The sequence below is a fragment of the Danio rerio genome, chromosome 14, assembly GCF_052040795.2.
Source record: "Danio rerio strain M-AB ecotype USA chromosome 14, GRCz13ab, whole genome shotgun sequence".
Classification (NCBI taxonomy): Eukaryota; Metazoa; Chordata; class Actinopteri; order Cypriniformes; family Danionidae; genus Danio; species Danio rerio.
In genome coordinates, this window is record NC_141034.1 from 42403399 (window position 1) to 42427108 (window position 23710).

General features: G+C 36.7%; 1 non-coding gene across 2 annotated transcripts in view; it reads left to right on the forward strand.

Annotated features, from left to right (window-relative positions):
• LOC141377566 (uncharacterized) overlaps positions 1-23710 on the forward strand; it is a 356961-nt gene that overhangs the window by 269056 nt on the left and 64195 nt on the right. For both annotated transcript variants that reach the window (XR_015507813.1, XR_015507814.1), the window contains one exon: positions 3276-3420. This is a non-coding gene — a transcript (uncharacterized LOC141377566). The remainder of the gene's footprint in view (positions 1-3275; positions 3421-23710) is intronic.

A 23710-nucleotide genomic window follows, 5' to 3' on the forward strand; every position in this document is an offset into this window, starting at 1 on the left:
TACTAAAAAGTGTTCATTCAAGTAAAATTTCCCTAGTAGCAAAGAATTCTGGCCCAGATTTGGCAAAAAGCTGGCACAGCAGGCATTCATCCGGCACTGGCATACAGCATGTGGGCCAAACATGGCCCGGGTTTGGCAGAGGTGGCACCGTTTTTAAGGCGGCACACAAGATTTGGGCCAGATGTAAAACGTAGTATTTGGCCCAGATTTAAAAATTTGATAAGTGGGCCATGTGAGTTTGGCCAGTCTTGACCCACATTTAAAATACACTAAAATCATTTTTGAGTAAAGAAAAAAAATTCTACCAATCAGGTCACTTTGAGAAAAAGCGTGCCCATAGTGTGCCTAAAGCGCATCACTCCATGGGTTTATCAATTTCATTGCAATCGTGACACACCAACCTATCTGGCCCAGTTCAGGCCCAGTTATGAGTTATTAACTTGGCTGAGACTTGGCCCAGATATGGTCTGTGTTTGGCCCTTGTCTGGAAGCCAGATTTGGTCCAGTCATGTACCGTAATTCACTTCGGCATGTGGGCCAAGCAAAACCTGATTGTGTGGGCCAGAGAAATTTTGCTATGTGGGTTGTCAAGTTGCCCAAACTCAGATCTGCCGTTCATGTGCACACAAGACAATCACAGTGAATGTACAAAGCTTATGTAGATTCTGTTGTTTTATAAATGGGTTATATGCACAGAAGTGTTGTTCAGCCACTGAAATCCTCAAGCAAAAGACTGATTTGGCTATTGTTACTTTCAAAAGCGACCTTTTACTGCATTGATGACGTCAATTTTTATTTAATTTAACAACAAAACATCTCTAAATAGCCCTATTCTGCCTAGCCTGCTTTACTGAGGTGAAGTTGGTTTTATTTTCACATAGGTTCACTTTTGAACAATGACAACCTGTGACACGCTCCCTATGTTGTTTACCATGCTACTCTGAATATTTGGTCTGAAATAGCATGACACTAGGGCTTAGTAATTAGTGTAATTCCTGCATCCCACCGGACAACCACTTAGCCTTCAGTAGTCACTTTATGAAAAAGCGCTTGAATAAAATCAGTGATCTTTGCTTGCATGAAATTTTGCACATTATCACAAGTTTTGCTTGCTACACAACTAAAAACCTGCTAGATTTTATACGTTTTTTCTTTCAGAATTGTAGTATTATAAATTACTATTTTAAAAAATCAGATTCGGGCCACATTTGCCTGCTGTGTGAACGTAGCCATAGTGAATTAAATAAACTAAAATGGCTGTAGTGTATAAGTGTGTGTGAATGAGTGTGTATGGGTTTTTTTCAATACTGGGTTGCAGCTATGTTGCAGCTATAAGGGCTTCCGCTGTTTAAAACATATGCTGAAATAGTTGGCAGTTCATTCCAGATTGGTTATTGCACATTATGACAAGTTTTGCTTGCTACACAACTGAAATTGTGCTAGATTTTGTACAGTTTTTCTTTTGGAATTGTAGTATTATAAAGTACAGTAAAGTTTTCTAACTGGGGAATGACATGATCTAGTGGGTCTCTGCCATCTTTAATGTGCGCGTTCATGATTAGGAGGCATTGCTTTGGACAGCAGGGGTGGGACTGTGTTTTGAAGATAATATGCTAACTGGTTAGCAATTTGGCAGATCACCTGCTGCACCTTTCTCCGATTTAAGAAAGCAATTACAAAATGAAGCAAATTTTGAAAATAGTATCATCGGTTTCACAGCATGCATGTTGCAAAAAAAATTAAATATTTAAAAATTGCACAGAATTTTCTCACGAAAAAAAATAAGAAAGTGCCGCATTTTCTCACAACACATGCAATAAGCATAGAACATGATGGCAATGGGTGACCCTAAACATGACTGATCTAGCTATTTAGGTTATGGTTATTGAGGCTAAAAATAATCCAAAAAAATGTGATCCGGATGTTAAAATAAACTAAAAAACTACCCTAGATCACCTTCAATTTCAGAGTCCCCATGCAACACGGATGCTATCAAACCGACAAGGACACACAACCCAATTTTGTTGTGTGGAAATCATTGAAATTTTCATGCAAATGATTGCCGATGGGTGGCACGGTGGCTCAGTGGTTAGCACTGTCCCCTTATAGCAAGAAGGTTGCTGGTTTGAGTCCCGGCTGGGCCAGGTGGCATTTCTGTGTGAAGTTAGCATGTTCTCCCTGTGTTTGTATGGGTTTCCTTCGGGTGCTCCTGTTTTCCCCCATAGTCCAAAGACATGCTGTATATGTGAGTTGACTAAAATCAAACTGGCCGTAGTGTATGAGTGTGTGTGTTATTGCAAGAATGTATGGGTGTTTGCCAGTACTGTGTTGCTGCTGGAAGGGCATCATTCCTCTGTGGTTCATTCCTCTGTTGTAACTCCTAATAAATAAGGAACTAAGCCAAAGGAGAATGAATGAATGAATGAATGAATACATGAATGAATGAATGAATGAATGAATTGTCATTAATCTATGCAAAAATGTAAAATGTATGCTTTATGTAAAATAAAAGATTTCAAAAGGTTACACATGCAACTGGATTCATTACTCCATGTGATTGTTGATAATTTAAATTTTTAAAAATACTATGAAACCTTTTGAGGGAAACCTTTATTGAATCTGCAGTATGAAGCGATGACCTCTCTATTGCCATGTGTGATTAAAACACATTAAAACATGCACTGGAATGCACTTTTTGAGTAGCTGTTTTACATCTGTTTTTGGTACTGCTGAAAATATAAGCTATAATTATAGGTTAATGGCAGTGAATCAGCTGGGTAAGAACATGAAAAAATATGTATGCTGCTTTAGGAAGACGAAAAAAAAGTGCCCCTTTAAATGTAATGAATTCAGGTTTCATGATGATAAGTGCACTAATCGCATCATTCAGACACTCTGGGTTGAAATGAATGTTTCCAAATGACTAATTGCCATGTGTGTCTGTGTGAGAAGATTGTGATGAATAAAAAAACACAGAGTAGCTTGATTTCACAGTGAATAAAGCTGAGCTTCAGGTTAGGCCTTAAGGGCATCATAAATTGGATATGTGCTGGCCTATGGAGACATGTACCTGTCGGACAGATTCACAGCCACACACACACAGCCACACACACACACACACACACACACACTCTGGTATCTATAAACTTAACTTTTCTTTTTTAACTCATCTTCCCTTAGACATCTACTGTAACTGAGATAGTCTATTTCTCTTGTTTCTGTTCTTTCTCTGTATTCCTCCATGTCTTACTCATCTTCCTCTGATACTGTATTAGGCTGCAGGCATTGTTGGGATCATGTGAAGAAAGCAGTGCACTAGACTTCACTCTCCCCCTGCACTCCTGGTAACATCAGACTTTGCATCTGATGTATCTGTGCATGAGAGGACATACAAACATCTTGTGAACTCATCCATTCAAGGTAAAGCATTTTACTTGCACAGTATTTTATTGTGAAAAAAAGTATGAAATTATCCGCAATCCAGTTTACACAGATGCTATAAATTCAGTGTATGTATTTTTTTTATTTAATTAAATTACTGTAGGCTACGCAGTGGCGCAGTAGGTAGTGCTGTCACCTCACAGCAAGAAGGTCACTGGGTCGCTGGTTTGAACCTCGGCTCAGTTGATGTTTCTGTGTGGAGTTTGCATGTTCTCTCTGCGCTCGCGTTTGTGTGTGTGTGTGTGTGTGTGTGTGTGTGTGTGTGTGTGTGTGTGTGTGTGTGCGTGTGTGTGTGTGTGCGTGTGTGTGTGTGTGTGTGTGTGTGTGTGTGTGTGTGTGTGTGTGTGTGTGTGTGTGTGTGTGTGTGTGTGTGTGTGTGTGTGTGGATGTTTGCGGCTGGAAGGGCTGGAAATGTGCTGGATAAGTTGGTGATTAATTCCGCTGTGGTTCAAAATAGTTCAACCCTAAACTTAACTCTATGATCAAAAAAAAAAAGAAAAAAACATAAATGTAGGCTAATCTGTAACCCAGTCTAAATGCTAAAGGTGCTATATGCTAAACCATATGTCCGAGAAAAATTTGACCAAAAATTTGGCAAAACATTTCAACCCACAAAAAAAATAAATAAAAAAATTAATAAAATACTAATTACATAAACATGAATGCTTGTTTTATAGGCTAATGTTGGATTTACAACTCAGTTTAGCTAGATGCTAAATGGGTGGCTAACTAACAATGCAAGATGTGTTTTAGCATAAACATGTCTCCTTACCTTGAAACAAAAGCATACTCTTATAAAACAAATGCTGACAACAAAAAATGAACAGTCTAACTGTCATAATCACCAGAGATCTAACTACCAGACAGTCCCAGTAATGCAATACACACACAACCGGTTCCCAATCCTGACTGATTGCAAACACATAGCTAATGCTGCTCAAGTACTGATTACACGCACATGTATACGGCTCACTTTGAGACATCATGGCCGAGTCTTGTTATTTGTTTAGTGACACTACAACACGTTTTTCTTTGTCTTGTTTTGCCGTGTTTTCAGCCATTGCCCTCATACATCTGTTTGCTCCTGTGTTGATCATTGCTTGCCTGACCATCCTGTCAATTTAACTTTGCATTTGGATCCTCACCCCTGTTGTCAGTGTCACTCCCTTGGTTACACCAACTGTCCCACTTAAATTATTTGCTGTTGGTCAATGCTTGATTAACAATCCAGTTTAACCAAGCAACTAACTAGCAATACAACTAGCAACATTTGAATAACATTAACAGAACATTAGTACACACACACATATATACATATATATATATATATATATATATATATATATATATATATATATATATATATATATATATATATATGAGCTGTGCCATAAACTAAATATCAGCGCTGGTGAGAGGCACAATATACAGCTATATCGCACTGCTACTCATGGGCAATTGTGTTTATACAACAGTTTGATGGCACAACCATGTACATAAAAAATAAAAACAAACATGGAGAATCTCAAAAATCTTTTTGTACAAGGAGCTAATTTCTTCCGCCATTCATTCACATCTGCAGCTGACGTCAGGACAGCAGAAACCATTGCTAATTCACAAACATCACTTTAGAGCTAGCATTTGAATGATTATGTAGCACAATTTCTAAAGTGACAAAACATTTCTATGACAGAACAGGCGAGTTTGCTCACATTTCAAGATTATAAGGCTGAACGGCATGAAATGCCATCAGTCTACAGAGATTTCCCAGTATTTATCTGTTGCAATTGGGAGATCACAATAATTAACCCCAAAAAGCCAAAGCAAAGCAAGCCCTAAATACAGCACTACAAAATTCAAAAAAGAGAGACTGGCTGTTTTATAATGATTTGATTAGCTTTAGTTTGAAATACGAAAAGAAAGCACCAGATTTTTATCCCCTAAAGGACTTATTATGGGGTCTCTATCACCATCTTGTGGTGCAACTATACTTGCTTTGCTCAGTATGACAGGCTGATGGCTGCCAATCTCCAAAATTATAAAGATTTAAAATAGGCACTATCCGTTTAAAAAAAAAACTGCATAGTTGCAATCTAAACAACTACATTATTGCATCAAAAGTACATTATTATAAGTATTTTATTTATTTATTTATTTATATATTTATTTATTTATTTATTTATCTACTTATTTATTTATCTATTTATTTATTTATTTATTTATTTATTTCCCACATTTTCACTTTTCCTGTATCTCTTTTTACCTTACACTAGCTTTTCTTTCTCCTTGTTTCTGGCTTTTTCATTGTGTTGGACAGCATGACATGTTAGAGTCGAGAGAGAGAGAGAGAGAGAGAGAGAGAGAGAGAGAGAAAGAGAGAGAGAGAAAGAGAGAGAGAGAAATAATGCTTATTATAGGAATTAATCCCTGCATAGTCCAACAGCATTCCTTGTTACTGCCTCCTAATGCTGACACACATAATAACAGGTGATGCACGCAATGTATTTGAATAAAAAAGGAGGCTTTCCATCGTCTTTGTGTATTTGTCTTTAATAATATATAGGTACAGCACAGTGAAAATTGATTTATCATGCAAATGGCTGAGCTGAAGGTTGCGGTCCATAAATAAACAGGCTTCTTTTCCTTGGTTTTACACTGTATATAATGAAAAGAACATTTAGGGGAGCTGCTGCTTTCCTCTGCAGCAGTAAACAATGATAGTGACTTGTCGTTTTGGCAGATGTGTTTTATCTGAAGTGACTCACAGTACAGTAATTGCCGGAACACATTCCTATGAGCTGCATGGAAGTGAGTGTCTTGCTTAAGGACAGGGTTGACAGAGTAAGAGAGGGGAATATTAGCAGTTCTTGGGTTCATGGCCCACCCCTATCTAGATTTGAAACTGTAAACTGTTTATAGTCCTGAGGTGGGACTGTTGGGTTATCAAACTGAGACTGACAAGTCTGAATTTTCTGTCCTTGTCATTTATAGTTACTCTTATGTTCCTCAGTGGAAAATGCCGTGATCAAATTTGGAGAACAACAGTGACTGTACCATAGAAACAAATATTAAAATTGTCAAAAATGAGTGGGAAGCAATATAGTAAGAGGGGCTGCAATCTAATTTTTTTTTTTTTTAATGACATCATTAATCCAAGATGGCTGACAGTGATAGCCACTAGCCATGTGCTAATTGCCACAGGCACGTCTATGAAAACCTTTTATAGAAGGAGGTCAGTTGTGATGATTATAGGATGTTATACATACAGTATACAGGGCTTGACATTACACCCTCCAACTCATCAAATGCGGGTAGATTTGAGCTGTGGTAGGTTAGACAGTCACCCCCACTAGCCACTTTAGCTGGTTGAAGATAATTTTTAAAATGTAGTTTTCTTAAAAAGCAGAGTTCAACAATAAGGTTGGCGAGTGAGAGATGACAAATATAACTGTGTTCTTACGAGCAAAAAAGCTAGTCAATACTGACTGACTGTGAATATGATTGTGTGTAGTAAGACACCGGCAATCCTTATTAACTAACAAGGGCTTCAGTGTTTCATGCACAGGTAATGTGGTGCACATGAGTGTTTTAAAGTTCAAAACGGTTCCTTGTGCGAAGCATCCGTGCCTGGATAAAAGACGAGACAAAAACCAATGTTTCTAGACCCAAAGACCTGCTGCTTTCAAGAGCTACAGATTTTAAAAATGTCTTTTATAAGCAGCAGCAGTTTCTTTCGCTTTAACCATTCTTTAAACAGATTATAATTGGCTTAATGTTAACTGTGTGCTCTTGTCATCCTTTCATTATCGCTCATGATATGTCTTTCTCCTGCTTTCTTTTGCTTACAGTTATTTTTGTTAATACGGTTTAATTATATATTTTTTATAATAACATTGCTTTAATATGAGATTACTCTCCATTTAGGTATAGTTAACTGAACTTTAGTCTGGACAAACAAATCAATCATATCAAATATGTTTTTAACAAAGGTTTTGTTGAATGTTTATAGTTTTTATTAGCTCTTTTGGGGCTTAGAATTATTTATGTATTTGTATTGGTGTGGCAAAAAAAAAAAAAAAAAGTAAATCCTTAGTGTTGAGCCCTGAAAAGTCATGTAAAATAAACAATATTAATAATTAATATTAGTTTTCTTTTTTTTTCGTGTGACTGAAGGCTGGAGTTATGAAGCTGAAAATTCATCATTAAAATTACTGGAATAATTTTTTTAATTAAATTATAAACTACCTTTTGAACTGATTTATAGTGCAATAACATTTCACAATTTTACAGTTTGCACTGTATTTTTGAATAAATAAAAGCCTTGGTGAGCAGAAGAAGCTTATTTTAAAGCATTTAAAAATCCTAGTGACCCCAAACTTTTGACTGGTAGTGTACATATATGTAATCTCAAGAAATACACTTTGCTTAAAAATAGCTATACACCTAATAGGACTAAGCAATGACTTTGGGTTGTTCTCCATTTTTGATCTCCATTATCTGTGCATGTGCGTTTAATACTGTCAATTTATTAGTATATTTTAATATCATATTTAAATAACATCATATAATATAAACTAATTTTCAGAATAATTCAGATGATGTTGCTACTTAAAATACACTACTTAAAAAAAAGTATTGTCGCCTATCTAAGTTTAGGAACAACAAATAATAACTTGACTTCTAGTTGATCATTTGCTATGAGAAGCAGCTTATAGATTAGGCTTATTTTACCTAAATAAATTATGATCAGGCGTTGATATTTAATTATTTCATTAGGACAGTAAAGTCTGACTTGGACAAAGGTCTTGTCACTTAACATAAATAATGTGCAGCCTAGAATATAAAGTCATGCTCCAGTGGAAAAATGAATAATATTGTGTTTGACTCCCATGAGCTTGAAGGACTGCATCCATACATATCTGCAACTCAAATAACTTATTAATAAAGTCATCTGAAATGGCAAAGAAAGCGTTCTTGTAGGACTCCCAGAGTTCATCAAGATTCTTTGGATTTATTTTCAATGTCTCCTCCATCTTACCTCAGACATGCTCAATAATATTCATTACTGGTGACTAGGGTTGTAACAATATACCGGTATGACGGTCTACCACGATTTGAACGTGCACGATTATCATACCATGAACAATTGCATATCAACGGTTTTAACCCTTAAAGACCGAGACAGCCACCCGCGGCTAAAAATAAGTATTGCTCTTAAATGTTTAATAACTTTTGATCCGCTGATCAGATTCATACATCGCGGACTTTCAGAGGCTCCGGAATCAGTGCGATTACGTCATCAAAATTTGACAACGCTGATTTAATAAAGAACTGAATATCGTCACTGTGTCTCCGGACAAACCAGACATGATACATTGATGCATTGTCCCTCCTCCATGCCCAGATTGGTTCAAACTCGCTATATCACAACCAATAAGCATAGGTTTCGCTTTTGTTTTTGGACCAACACTGAGCTTTTTGAACAACACGGAATGAGAGATAGGCATACATTTATGCGCGGCTAAATAAAACGCAAAAAAAAAAGTTTTGCATGAAATAATTTTCATACTAAGTACTTTTGCATGCACAGCAGCACAGAAACATGACAAAACAGTGACACAGCAAAGACGAACTGCTGCTCTTGCTGTTTTCAAAAGACGCAAATGAAGGTGCAGCTGTTTGTCTGCATTGCAGACAACCATATCCAAATCCATATCCACAGACAACCATATCCATGCTGGCACATAAAACCTAAGGATGTTCCATATTGAATCTAGTATCGTTATGTAACTATTTATAGTATAGTAAATATTTATATCTATTTTTTTTACTGAGGATTTGCACCATGTTTATTTGGACTTTGACACATTATTTATTATTTTCTTATTTTTTTTTATTTGTTCATTCTACAAGTGGACACATTCTCTCACCTCAGCGGTCAAGATTAAGTCCTGAAAATCTCAACATGCTTACATTTCTTCATCACAACCTAGACTGAAAAAAACAACGCTTTAAATACATGTTTACAGCCATAAACTTGGGATTGCACTTTTGGTCTCCCATTTATCCTGCTTATAAGGAAGGACAGTTTAAGTTTATTTTTGTCTAATCTTAAAAGACCTTGCTTGTTTATTCCTTCTAATTTAATTTCTTAAAATGGGAAATTTTTCAGTTTATTTTTATAAAAGACTTCTATAGTTCTATTAAAATGGTTCTTTCAAAAGTTTGTTGAAATAAAACCTTGTTCAGTCAGAAAACGTGTTCTTATTCTTTTCAGGGTCTTTGCTATGAGAATTACTATTTAATACCATATACCGCGAAACCGTCAAACTGTGGTATTGTTTTAGACGATTATCATATCGTAAAAAATTCATACCGTTACAACCCTACTGGTGACTGGGCTGGCCAATCCTGGAGCACCTTGACCTCCTTTGCTTTCCGGAACTTTGGTGAAGCATAAAAAGAAGTACTATTCTGATGAAGAATTTGCCCTCTCTTGTGGTTTGTAATGTAATGGGCAGCACAAATGCCTTGATACCTCAGGTTGTTGATGTCGCTGTCCATTATACAGATCACTCACATGCCCCCATACTAATTGTAACCCCAAATCATGATCTTTCCCTCACCAAACTTCACTGATTTCTGTGAGAATCTTGGGTTCATGCGAGTTCCAATAAGTCTTCTGCAGTGTTTGTGATGATTGGGATGCAGTTCGACCTTCTGTCACTTTTCCAAATGATCAACTAGAAGTCAAGTTATTATTTGTTGCTTCAACAACTGGTATCGACGACACGACTTTTGTCGGGTAGTGTAGATGTATAATTCATTTAAACAACACTTAATTTTCATGACCATATTGTTTCAAAATCAAAAGGTTTTAACTACTAATAATTATATACTGCACACAACTCTTATTCCCTGCACATGGTATCTCAAAGTAACCATATCTTTCATATGACCCTCGGGGAGAGTGTTGAAATCTAGTAATTCAGTAGCATTGCTTCTTTCAAAACCTTCAAAACTTTCGTATTTCAGTGCTTCCTTTTAAGTTCAGATATGATAAGAAAAAAAAAGTTTTCTTGACCATCAGTTACTCCACATAATAAGTCATGGTGGCATTTGTGTCATAATGAGATAAGGGGCAATTAACAAGCCATGCGTAATTAGCGTTAGCCTGCTAATATGACCCACTTTGTTGATGTGGTCAAAACGAAGGTGGAGATACAGACTCGTATGCTTTGAGCTTATTTAGGAAACCATTTCCCTCAAGGCTTTCTGCTTCCGATGTTTTGATCATGTTCTTACACAAGCCTGAATGAAAGAAACAGTGTGCTTGCTTATACTGGAACGAGCTGGTCTAGTCATTATTATTTTCCATCTCGTTCATTAGCCCTCAAATCTAACCGTGAGACTTCTTTTGTACGTTAATCAAATCTATCAAGCCATATTCAAACAACCTCATTTATGACTATATTTGTTTAGACTTGATGCTGATTCATTGTACTGAAAATAAATAAATAACTAGATTGTTCTGTGGAACAGTGCGTCATAGACGGTCGTGAGGTAAGCATACACGACATGGGCTCAGTCAGTCTTTATTTCTGAATACAAATGCAACTGCTAATGTTGCCAGGGATACTGATTACCGTGCGTAATTTAATACAATTATTCAGAAGTACAGGATTTAAAGATAGCTCAGCTTCATAGAGGTGAATACATTCATTATGACTGATTACTGTACCAATAGCTATCATTTTACGTTGAGATGAACTCAGACAACTTTTTTTCTGCCAAGACTTAAACATTTTAGTTGAAGTCATTGTTAAATATCATTATGTTGGAGTTATTCTTAAATAAATTGTGCATTTTTTAGTACTGAGTTTCAAGATGAGAATCAGTTGATGTAGTAATCTGAGCATCTCTTGAGTCAAACTAGCATGTGGCTGACTAATAGTTTGTCATATTAGTTCTTAAGATTTTGCCAAAAGGAAACTGCTTTGAGTGTTTATCACTGGATCTTTTTTACAGAGATTGACTGTAAAAAATAATTAAAAAAAAAGTGTCTAGCTTTTTATATTGTAAACAACCACATTAGAAGACATATACTGTACAATACCATATTCATATTCCAGGACAGCAATGCAAAATGAATAGGTCTCAAACTGTAAGAGGTGGCTTCATTTACAGTACACACATGAATTGACCGCAGTAGTAATGTATGCACTGCACTCCTGTGTTATGTGGTTTTTGGTGTGTTAAACTTATAAACTTATATATTATGAATAACATAATAACTCAAAAGAATAACAGAATAACTCAAAAGGTTATGATTTGCACTTGTTGAGTAATTGTGTTATATATTTTAGCTTAACGCCTCCCTCAGTGTGTGCAACCAATGACCACCAATTGACTGTTAATACAATTTCAAATCTTTGTTTTGCTGGAGTACAGTTCGCTATTGTCCTCAGGTCAAATAGTACGGTGCGGTTGCTTCAGTTATCAATATCTATTTTAAGCCAAACATAAATGTAATTATTGATGGAAATCAACTTTAGACAGGCTTGTTGCAACAATGCCATGACGAATACCCAACTTTGCTTACATTTATTTTGTTTTTTTGTAAATTATATAGTATTTTATTGTAATGTGAACTTTTTTTTTTACAGTTGAACAGCTAGGCTGTATGGTACTGTATTTTAAAGTTGCATTGATGAATCTACTGTATATTTCACAGTAAAGATATACACAACTGAAAATACATGTTAACCAAAATAATGGTTCTATAAATGTAAATACAGCATTTTTGCTGTAATTGATTACACAGTAAGTGACTTGCGAACTGCTGCAAGTAAGTTATTGCAGGACTCAAACCAGTGACCTTCTTGTGAGGCGACCACTGAGCCACCATGCCGCCTCATTATGTTTTATTCAAACACATAGGGGCCAATCATACACTCAACTCAGTAAGGTGCAAGACAAGTTTGGTGCGATATTGCTATTTTCCAGCCCAGTCATGAATGCGCTAGTCTAAAAAGGAGGCGCATTGTTGGTGCGTTGCTGTTTTGAAGAACTGAAATAGACCACACTACTGACCAACTAAACGTAGGTCTAAAGACCAGCACAGAGTGCGTTAGTTATGTGCCTATACTGTCCAAACACTTACACTTTGCTTAATATACACAGGATACACAAATATCTTTACATATGAAAAAAATTAAAAATAAAGGATTAAAATGTTACAAAAATTATTGTCTTCTGCATAACATAAAAATCGCTATCTCTTTGCCTCATCTCAGGGAGCCTTTTGAGTTTATTAAAGGGTCATCACATCCCCCACTTTCGGTTCAGATTTACCTCAGAATTTTTTTCACAATATGCATCATAATGGGCGTGGAGCTCTGTGAGCAAAGGACAGGAGTGGGCGTGGCCAGCAGGGGAGAAGGAGGGGAGCAAACAACTGTTGTCAGTCGGCTCACAAAATGAGACACAAACCATGAGAAGACACATGATTTTGTAGTTTACAAAGTTAAAATGCAAAGAAATAAACAGTAATGTAATGCCCTGCTACATTTGTTATTCGTAATGTCATATACAGATAACCACAGTTTATATCATTATAAAGGTAATCGTGTTCATATAAACACTATAAATGAGGACTTTTCCCTCAATCCCCGGGTCTGAATGCAGACTCGGTGCAGCAGGTCTCTTTTCTTGTCTATTTTAACTATTAGCCCTGTTGGTAATCTAGAGGATTTAGGCAAACACAGCAGAACGGCGATGTGTCTAAATGTGAACGAACTCCTGATAAAAGACAATGTCTGCCATTCTCCTATTCTCGTTTTGCTATCCCGACAAAAATGCTTGCTGCACACAAACAGCTTTGCTTTATCGGCCCTGAGAGCATCGCGGAAAAAAAACATGCAACAAACCCTGTGGATCATGGAAACAAATGCATACGACCCTTCATGAACAGCTAAATACTGTGTGCCGTCGGTCCGTGTCTTACTGGTCTGATGCTCAACACACACAAATCTGTTAAAATCTCAAAAAAAGTACTTGAGGGTTTTGTGAACCTTTAATGACAATTTGCATTTGTATAATGTTATTATTATTAGCATTGTTATTTATTATATGCATATTTATATTTGTTTTAATAAAAAAGTTTAGATTTGTCCAACTGTCTGGTTTTGGAGATGTATGCAATAAGAATACGATGTATGTTTGGATATAACTCAGTTTTTGAGCACACTTCATTATTATCGTTCATTTATTGCTTTGCTTGAAATTAGAACTGATTTTAGAAATAGTTTTGAAACAAACCTTTTGCGCTTAACAAACAAAATTAAAAATGTAGACTAATGGATGTCTTCAGCGGAGTGCGTACAACACAGTTCCCTTACTCCACAAAAGTAAAGGAGTAAAGGGTAAAAGTAAAGTAACGAGAAACTAAAGAGCCCGAATGGAGGGGGTTCATTCTTTATCCTCTCGTTGCAGATGGTCTGTTTAACTGTCTTCTCACTAGTGAAGCGTTCAGTTTATCCTCTTACAAAGTCTGCCATGTAAATAGCAAATGTGTCATGGCACGATGCAACTCACTCTTAAAGGGAATTGCAGATGTTATGCTCAAAACAAACCCATAACTCATTAAGAGAATAAGCTCAACCCTGTTAGACCATGCGCCAGGGCGCGAAGTGTATTTTTCCATCTTTAAAATAGCAAAAGTGGATTAAGACACCTCCTTAATGCTTTTGGGCCATGTGCTTTAGACCATGTGCTTAGATTGTTAAAATAGGACCCATAAAGTCTAAATCCAGTAAATCACTAATTTCTTTTGTTTCACTTCTAAGTTTAATCTGTAAAAACTCTTTTAAAATGTTCTTTTTATATATAAACTCCCCTTAACAGTGCATCCCTTGCTAGGTTTCATCCATATGGTTTAGTTAGCGCAATTGCTCAGCTTTACTGCATCAACAGACGCTGCGAGGGCCACCACTGGGATGACATAAGACACAAAGCCCTCATATTCCCAATATTACCCTGCACAAGCATCTGTGTTTAGTGGAGGGATTGTGCTGTGCGCTGCGCTGGGCGTTTCACCCTCTATCAACCAGGAATAACAAATGACACGCACAGTAAAAGTGGATACGGCTCTCTGCTACTCATAATAAGGTTGCTCTGAGCTATGGGACGGGGAAGCGCTTGGGTGAGGAGTGTAAGAGGTGGTCTAAGGCTCATGAATCAGACAGGGGTCATGCTTGGTGTGCCATCTCATTGGCAGGGGCATCGCGTCCGTCTTGTATGATGTGAACACTGTTGTTTACCTGCAGCCCATCAAACAGCTAGCGCGAAGAAAGAGGTAAATAACTGGGAAGTAATTGCACACAAGGGAGTGTGTGTGTGTGAGTGTGAGTGTGTTTGTGTGCATTCTTTCCTGTTTATCTTGATGAGTGACGGTGTGCGATTGTGTGCACAGTTCTGTGCATTTTAGAACTCTTGGGAGGGCAAAGTTAGCACAGGTGTCAAGAAAGTCTTTAATTAGCAAACAAACAAACAAACAAAAAGCACAGCGCTCTCTCTGGAAGCGGAAAACGAGTCTCAAGGAAGAGCGAGTTTGAAAGGTGACTGCTTTAAACTAAAATGAGGTGATTAAAGGAATGAAAAACGATAAGATGTCTCGCTATGTGATGAGATGATGACTGCCATTATCTATACAGTAACCTAAAAGATGACACAGTGGAGTAGGACAGCCTCTTATGTCTGTACAGTTTGTTCTGTGCTCAGATGAAGACAGCCTTTCTTCTACTTACAGTATATGAAAAAAGAAAGTGCCGTTGCAGCGTTAAGATTTTAGCTAGGTTTACACCATCATTACAGCTCTGATTATTTGTGTCCTCAGTGTGAATCCCAATTATTCCAGCTTAGGTTCATTCTGAAAACGTAGCCCTATATACATTTCTGGAGATTGCAAAATATGTAGTCAAAGGAACTTACTGTATGCTTGCATTTTTTCTTTAAAACAAACATTATGGGGCGGTTAATGTCGTTCCTCTTCACTCTTACCAGCTGACCGCTTACCTTACCCGTATGGACGGCTTTTCTGCTGTTACCAGTTTGTCCAGTAGCTCGATGTGGAGAGGTAAGCATGATCGAACACCCAATGAGGGGGGAGAGCATGCTCAGAGCCTGGCGGCTAATCAGCAGGCCAATCAGAAATAATAAATAACACCTGTTTGTTCTAGTGATTGAGCCGGAGAGACACCCTTCTTAAGGAGAAGAGAAGGAGCAGCCGGAGAGAGGAGAGAGCACACACACACCTGAACTGCTACACGTGTTGTGCATTGAAAAATAAAAGTATATTATTTACCTGATATCGCCGACCCTGTCTTCTTCTTCCCACACAACAACGAACGATATTACACTCGACATGTACATCAGCGGACTTGAGATGTAGAGCTGAGTTAACCGCAACAACAGGGTTTGATTTCCAGTGAAGAACAGATCCAGAAAGCAAAAAAACAAAGACAAAAGCCCAAAAATAAAACAAACAAGCAAATAACGATGAGAATGTGGTAAAATCTGAAAACGTGGCAAAAAATAAGGAGGCTTTTCTTTTACTGGATTGCTTTTTAAAATACTGCAAGGGAATGGGTGGGCGGGTCAATTAGTGCTTTTGAAAACACTATTGGTTGGCTTTAGGGAAGGGGGATGGTGGGAGGATCAGTCAGTTGGTCATTCAGTAAATCAGACAGTCGGCAGTGAACAACAGGCGTGAATGGCACTTGCGAGAGAAATTTGATATCTAAAAAAGCGTACACAGCGGCCTCTGGTGGATTCGCAAAAATTTTATTTTGCTCTCTCCAGAAATGTATATAGAGGTACATAATCAAAAGAGCCTGGGTTGAATAATTCAGATCCGATTTGTGTGCTGATTTTTTGTCTCCACAGGTTTTTGTAGCTTTTTCATATTTCCTAGAATTATTAGTAAAAAATAAAATAAAGTATGACATGTTTGCTCTGCAGGAACATTTCAGTTCTAGGAACTTCATCTGGGGTACTAACAACTAACTATTGGCATCATTCAAATGTGCAACTGATGACTTAAAGCCACATTGGATGCTGTATTTATGAGCCTTTCTGAAGGTGTGAAAGTGACATTTTCATGAAATGGCAAATGTAAGTGTTGTTTCATGTGCTGCACAGCTATTAATACCAGAATGCAGGTTGAATGAGTTCAATGACAATGCCTACTTACTAGACTACTGAGATCAAACTGGTTGTTAATCAAAGTAGGCATTTTAGTTAGATTGCAAAGTAGACAATCACACACATTATATACATGTTTAGTTGAATAAGAGTAACAGTAGATGTAATAACAGTAATAACAATAATAACAGTAGATGTGCAAAAACTAATCGGTAACACTTAGCAATACAGAACATGTAGTCTGGATGCAAATTACGGTGGGATGGGGGGGCTTGGAGGGGATTGACTCCCCTATTTAATGCTTGACCCCCCGAAGGATGTCAAAACAAGATGTATGGGGGGTATATATAGTTTTCAGTGTCTTTTAAATATTAATAACTAAAATAATATTATATAAATATACATTTGACCACCTTAAAATGGTTCATACCATTGTGAATGCATAATTGCACCAAAAAACATCAGATCTAGAGCACTGACTCTAGACATACAGTAAGTGTTGACAATAAGACACGTTTTTTTGTAAAGTGGGTGTTTGTATCTACATATAACCTAACAGTAAAGTAAATTTAGATGCAAATTTTGTTTATTATGACCTACAGTAACCTCTAAAAGTGTTAAAACCTAACACTTTTTGCTCAATAAACTACTAATTTGCTGCTTATAAATAAATAGTAATGGTTGGATTTAGCCATCGGGTATGATTATGGATGTACAATAAGACCATGCTAAATTAGAACTAATAAACAGCCAATATCTTAATAATAGACAGGTAATAATTCAGTAGTCAACAGTGAGAATTGGTTCTTAAACTAAAGCGTTACCAAAGTTACCTATAGCCAACAGAATCCCATTCATACTAGTCTCATTAATACCAGTGGAGGAAAGGGTACTGAACAATCATACTCAAGTCAAGGCCATTACTTGCCCAAAATGTAATGCAAGTAGAGTAAAAGTTTCTGTTTTAAATAATACTCAAAACATGAGTAAAAAGTAGCCATTTTAAAAGTACTCAAGAGTAGTGAGTATTACTCTGTGAAATGCTGATGCGTTTATTTGCAATTTGTGTGTAAACGTAACATTCTGTAGTGCATTTAGTTATTGTTTAAGACTATTTGTCGATTTCATCAGTGATATGCGGTCTAAACAGTATCTCGATCATTGTGTTTAAACATTTCAAACATCTTCTTTAACACTTGTTATGCTTCCAGATGGTTTGCTGCAATTATAAAGTGTTCATGTCTTGGAAATATTCAGTATGATGCGATTTACTATCTACTGTATGTGTGATTTGATTGGACGGAAATGGCAGGACTGATTTTTCTACTGAGCCAATCCCCATAGACAAGAAGGAAATAAAGTAGTGGCTGCAGGTTAAAGAAAAAAAGTGTAAATGTACTTATACAGCACTAAAAATGTACTCAAAGGAAGGTAAAGGTACACATTTTTAAAACTAACTAAATAAATTACCATTTCTGAATTACTACCCAATTACAGTTATCAAACAAGTAATACAGTGCAGTATACAGTTGAGTATTTGTAATTTGTTACTTTACTTTTTTTTTTTTTTTTTTGCCAGATCTAGTATAGACATGCGCAAGTGTAGGATTCTAGCAGTATGGAAACCTTGGATATAAAATATCACGCTATTGCGATAACTGCTCTGAAATAATTTTAAATGTCTGTAAAAGCAATAATAATAATATACTTAATTTTAAGAAACATTTAAAACATTTTGGAAAAGTAAACATGTCAGGCTAAATAAATCATTGACATCATTAGTTTTAAAAACACAGATTTCTTTACAACTTTAAAAAACCTCTTTGTATATCTTTATTTTCTATGGATATAACGTTAAGCCACTGCAGTGTTCAGGTCTATAGCATGCTTGGATGGTAGTGCATAAGCAATTTGTTTTATCAAAAGTTTGCGGAATCGTCAGGATGCGGGGATACTATTGCCCTAAAAAACTAAATAAAGTAGTTGTAAAGAACACATAAAATACTTACAAATACCTTAGGCATGGTATAAAAGAACATTTTACCAACTATAAACCCTTCATTTCTCCAAACCATGGTAAATCTTGAAACCAGATATCATCCTATGCCTAATCTAGTATGACTTTAAGGATGAGACTGGTTGACAATAACTGAGTTTGAGAAATGGAGTCAGTGTGATGATATCTGAAGTCAAGGTCACATAGTGAAGGTTACACTTTGACTCAAGCGTTCAGCTTGTCCAGCGCTGCTAATTGACCCCAGTTAGGCTTCACACACCCATCTGGACTCACAACAACCCTCTAATTGCCATCGCTGATTCTGTTCTGATAGAATTACTCTTGTCAGTGAAGGTCATTATTCTCTGCCTCAAACTCTGCAGGAATGTCTTTCTTCCCGATTCCTTCTACCCTTCTTTCTTGCTTATCAGGCTAATGGGCATATCATTCTGGAGCCTTCTCTTTCTTTTTCATTAGGACTATGTGTGAGTGAGAGGATCAAGTTAATGGGTGATGCTATTTCTTACAGATAAAGTGAAATGAAACATCCTTAGACAGTCTAGAGACAGAACAAAGGGGGGAAAAGATGCATAGGGTGGATCATCAAACACTGATAAAGGCCATTTTGGAGATGGAAACAAATCATGCAGATTTGAACCCTGTGATGCAGGTTATCTGGGTCTAAAATCAGATCTGTAAAAAAATTTACCCATTCAGGGTGTGATTTTACTTTCACAATGCATTGATTTTATTATACTCCCTGTGCCAAAATTATTGAAACAGATGTGCAGTGGCATTTAATGCATGCATGAGGGTGACAGGCTGACATATTTGAATTATATTTTTTCTTCCTATTATAGTAATAATAACCTACAGTTGGTCACTACTTTTAGTTCTGAAAGTGACCTAAATTGTAAAAAGTGTGGCTTTTGAACAATTAAGCTGAAATGGTTTTCATGTGTATTTATATAGACTCACCTGCCACTTTATTAGGTACACCTATCCAACGGTTCATTGACGCGAATTTCTAATCAGTCAGTCACATGGAGGCAAGTCAATGCATTTAGACATGTAGACATGGTCAAGACGATCTGCTGCAGTTCAAACCGAGCATTAGAATGGGGGAAAAAGGTGATTTAAGTGACTTTGGACATGGCTTGGTTGTTGGTGCCAAACAGACTGGTGTATTATAGAAACTGCTGATTTACTGGGATTTTCACACACAACCATCTCTAGGGTTTACAGAGAATTTTCTGAAAAAGAGAAAATATGCAGTGAGCAACAGTTCTGTGGTCACAAATGCCTTGTTGATGCCAGAGGTCAGAGGAGAATGACCAGACTTGTTCAAGCTGATAGAAAGGCAACAATAAATCAAATAACCACTTGTTACAACTGAGGAATGTAGAAGAGCATCTCTGAATGCACAACACATCCAACCTTGTCAGAAGCAGCACACAAGTGCACACACTTCATTGAAAATATTGTGGTAAAATAAGTTTCCATATTTTAAAGACATGGCAAAGAACAATGTAATTGACTTCAGTGATTTTTGTCTGGTGTGAGAGCCACTTTATATCGTATCTCAATCAAGCAGAGAAGATCATTGATTTTTAAAGAATCCAGATCTGAAATTAGATTTTTTTTAATGGCATGACATGACAGTTTACTGGCACACTGAGCTTTTAATGCTGAAAATTAAACATCCTTGTGCAAATACTATTTCATGCATCACTTAACCATTTAACATGATCATTGCCTATTCATTCATTCATTGATTCATTCATTCATTCATTCAGTGATTCATTCAGTTAGTTAGTTAGTTAGTTAATTTTATTAATCTATATTTACAGTATTGGTTCATACATCAGATGAATAAATTAATTTATTTCTTCGGAAGTGACAAAAATAAAGCATCTAACACAATTTATATCTAATGCTTTCTCTTTTTTGCTGTTTGGTCCACAAAATTACTCGAGGGAACAACGAGAAAGTCCTGCCAATTTTTTTTTTCTTTTTCTTTTTCGACTTTGTCTACTTTTGGGCTTATAAAACACGCTTTAGAAGAGAGATGCATTAGACATCAGTAAATATACAGTACAGCATATCGACTAAAGTCTGTCAGACGACTTCCGGGAGGTCTTTATTCTTTCTTGCGTTGCCTTTTTTTGTTGTTGTACTGCAGTATGCACCTCACCCAAGGCTTTAGCAGGCATTAATAGTTGATGAAAAAAAAGAACAACAATAGTTACTTAAGGTCTTCATACAATATTTAATATACATGCAGCACAGTGCACAGACTAGGGTAAGCCAGAAGAATGTTGTCAGCTTACACACAACGATCCGCTGAGGGAGCAGGCCTAATGAAGGCACCAGGTTCTTCTTTGAGGATGGGGAAGGTTAGCCTATACTGAGCATTTGCTTGGCTCTCGATCTTCAACATTTTAATTGGAACCTCAGAGAGATCATGCTATATTAATCTGGAGATAATGCCCAGATGAACTAGGCTAATACATCAACAACTGTTTTTCTGTAACAAAACAACCCTTTCAACACTGAGCGTTCATTTTGTTCAGGATCTTTTTTAAGGGTGTGGAAATTTAACATTGCCGTCCCTAAAGTAAAAGAGGGATGTGTACAAAACTTAGATGTATTTTAAATATTGTATGCTGCATACATGTTTTATAAATCCAATGTTTAGTTGACCATACGTGCTGATCATCCATCTTCCATATGAGGGGTTTGCTTTTGTGATGGCTTTGTTTTCAGACAATCTGTTAAAGAATGCAGTGCATACATCTCATGAAAATGGAATCCTCGGATGATCAGTTTGAAACTGTGGATGTTTTTGTGTGTGTTTGTGCATTAAACATATAACTGTTTGAGTTTGAGACAAAAGTTTAGTTAGTTAGCCACTGCTGGTAGATACTGCAACTACAACAGGGTAATACAAAATAATATTTTTTGAACACTTTAATGATTTTAAAATAAATGATGGACTTAGATGGGTTAGATTTTACTATTTGAATTATTTTAGTCACTGTAAACATTTTCACGTTTTAAAAAAATCATTAATTAATTTGATTAAAAATAAAGCAAGAATCGCAGCATGGTGGCGCAGTGAGTAGCACAAAGGTCACTGGTTCAAGTCCCGGCTGGGTCTGTTGGCATTTCTGTGTGGAGCATGTGTTCACGTTTGTTTCCTCCCGGAGCTTCGGTTTCCCCCACAGTTTAAAGACATGCGGTACAGGTGAATTGAGTAAGCTAAATTTGCTGTAATGTATGCATACTGATAATATAATAATGAATAATATTGTCATTAAGAATATGTAGTCTTTTAATGTTTTATCCAATTATTATTGTTCAAAATAATCCATTAAAAGTACTGTGCAATGTCTTTTTATAAATTAAGACGAAAAAAAAAACTATGTGTTTCTTTTTTGAACCAATCAGATTTTATTTTATTATTTATTATTTTTTTAGTTGAATATTCAATTAATATCTTATTCTGCCATTTCTACACTCACCAGCCACTTTATTAGGTACACCTTACTAGTATCGGGTTGGACCTCTTTTGGCTTCAGAACTGCCTTCATGGTATAGATTTAACAAGGTACTGGAAATATTCCTCAGAGATTTTGGTCCATGTTGACATGATAGCATCACACACTTGCTGCATATCCATGATGTGACTCTCCCATTACACCACATCCCAAAGGTGCTATATTAGATTGAGGATCTGGTGACTGTGGAGGCCATTTGAGTACATGTCATGTTCAAAGTTTATGACATGGTGAGTTATCCTGCTGGAAGTAGCCATCAGAAGATGTGTACACTGTGGTCATAAAGGGATGGACATGGTCAACATTACTCAGGTAGGCTGTGGCATTGACACGATGCTCATTTGGTACTAATGGGCCCAAAGTATGTCAAGAAAATATCCCCCACACCATAACACCACCACCAGCCTGAACTGTTATAAGAAGGCAGGATCAATCCATGCTTTCATCTTGTTGATGTCAAATTCTGACCCTACCATCTGAATGTCACAGAAGAAATGGAGACTCATCAGACCAAGCAACATTTTTCCAATCTTCCATTGTCTAATTTTGTTGAGACTGTGCGAATCGAAGCCTCAGTTTCCTGTTCTTAGCTGACAGAAGTGGCACCAGGTGGGGTCTTCTGCTTCTCAAGGTTGGATGTGTTGTGCACTCAGAGATGCTCTTCTGCATACTTTGGTTGTAACGAGTGGTTATTTTAGTTACTGCTGCCTTTCTATCAGCTTGAACCAGTCTAACCATTCTCCTCTGACCTTATAAACAATAAACAAGGCATTTGCGCCCACAGAACTACCACTCACTAAATATTTTCTTTATTCTGACAATTCACTGTAAACCCTAGAAATGGTTGTGCGTGAAAATCCCAGTAGATCAGCAGTTTCTGAAATATTCAGACCAGCCAATCTGGCACCAACAACCATGTCACATTCAAACTCCCATAAATCATCTCTTATCTCTATTCTCATGCTCAGTTTAAACTGGTGCAGATTGTCTTGACCATGTCCACATGCCTAAATTCATTTAGTTGCTGCCATGTGATTGGCTGATCAAAAATTTGCGTTAACGAGCAGTTGGACAGGTTTACCTAAAGTGGCCGGTTAGTGCTGAGCATTTAGTTTATTATTATTTTTTTTTATTTAGAACCTATGTGCAAAGACTTCATATCGGGTTGCCATATTTATTTATTCATTTATTTATTTATTAAGTTAGTTATGTATTTATTTATTTATTTATGAATGAACAATCGAACAGTAGGCAACCAACTGCCTGCCTTTAAGATGAATGGGAATCCCAACAGATGTCTTTCTCCAGTTATTACAGACCCTCTTGACCTTTTGATCTTTACTGTACAACACCACACACACACACACACACACACACACGCACACACACACACACACACACACAAACACATCTGATGGCACCTTTTCTAGAAAATATTGAGCAAATGACACTTCAGTGAGTAGAGAAAGTATTATGCATGTGCACAAAATGATAAGAAGTGGAAATTGTA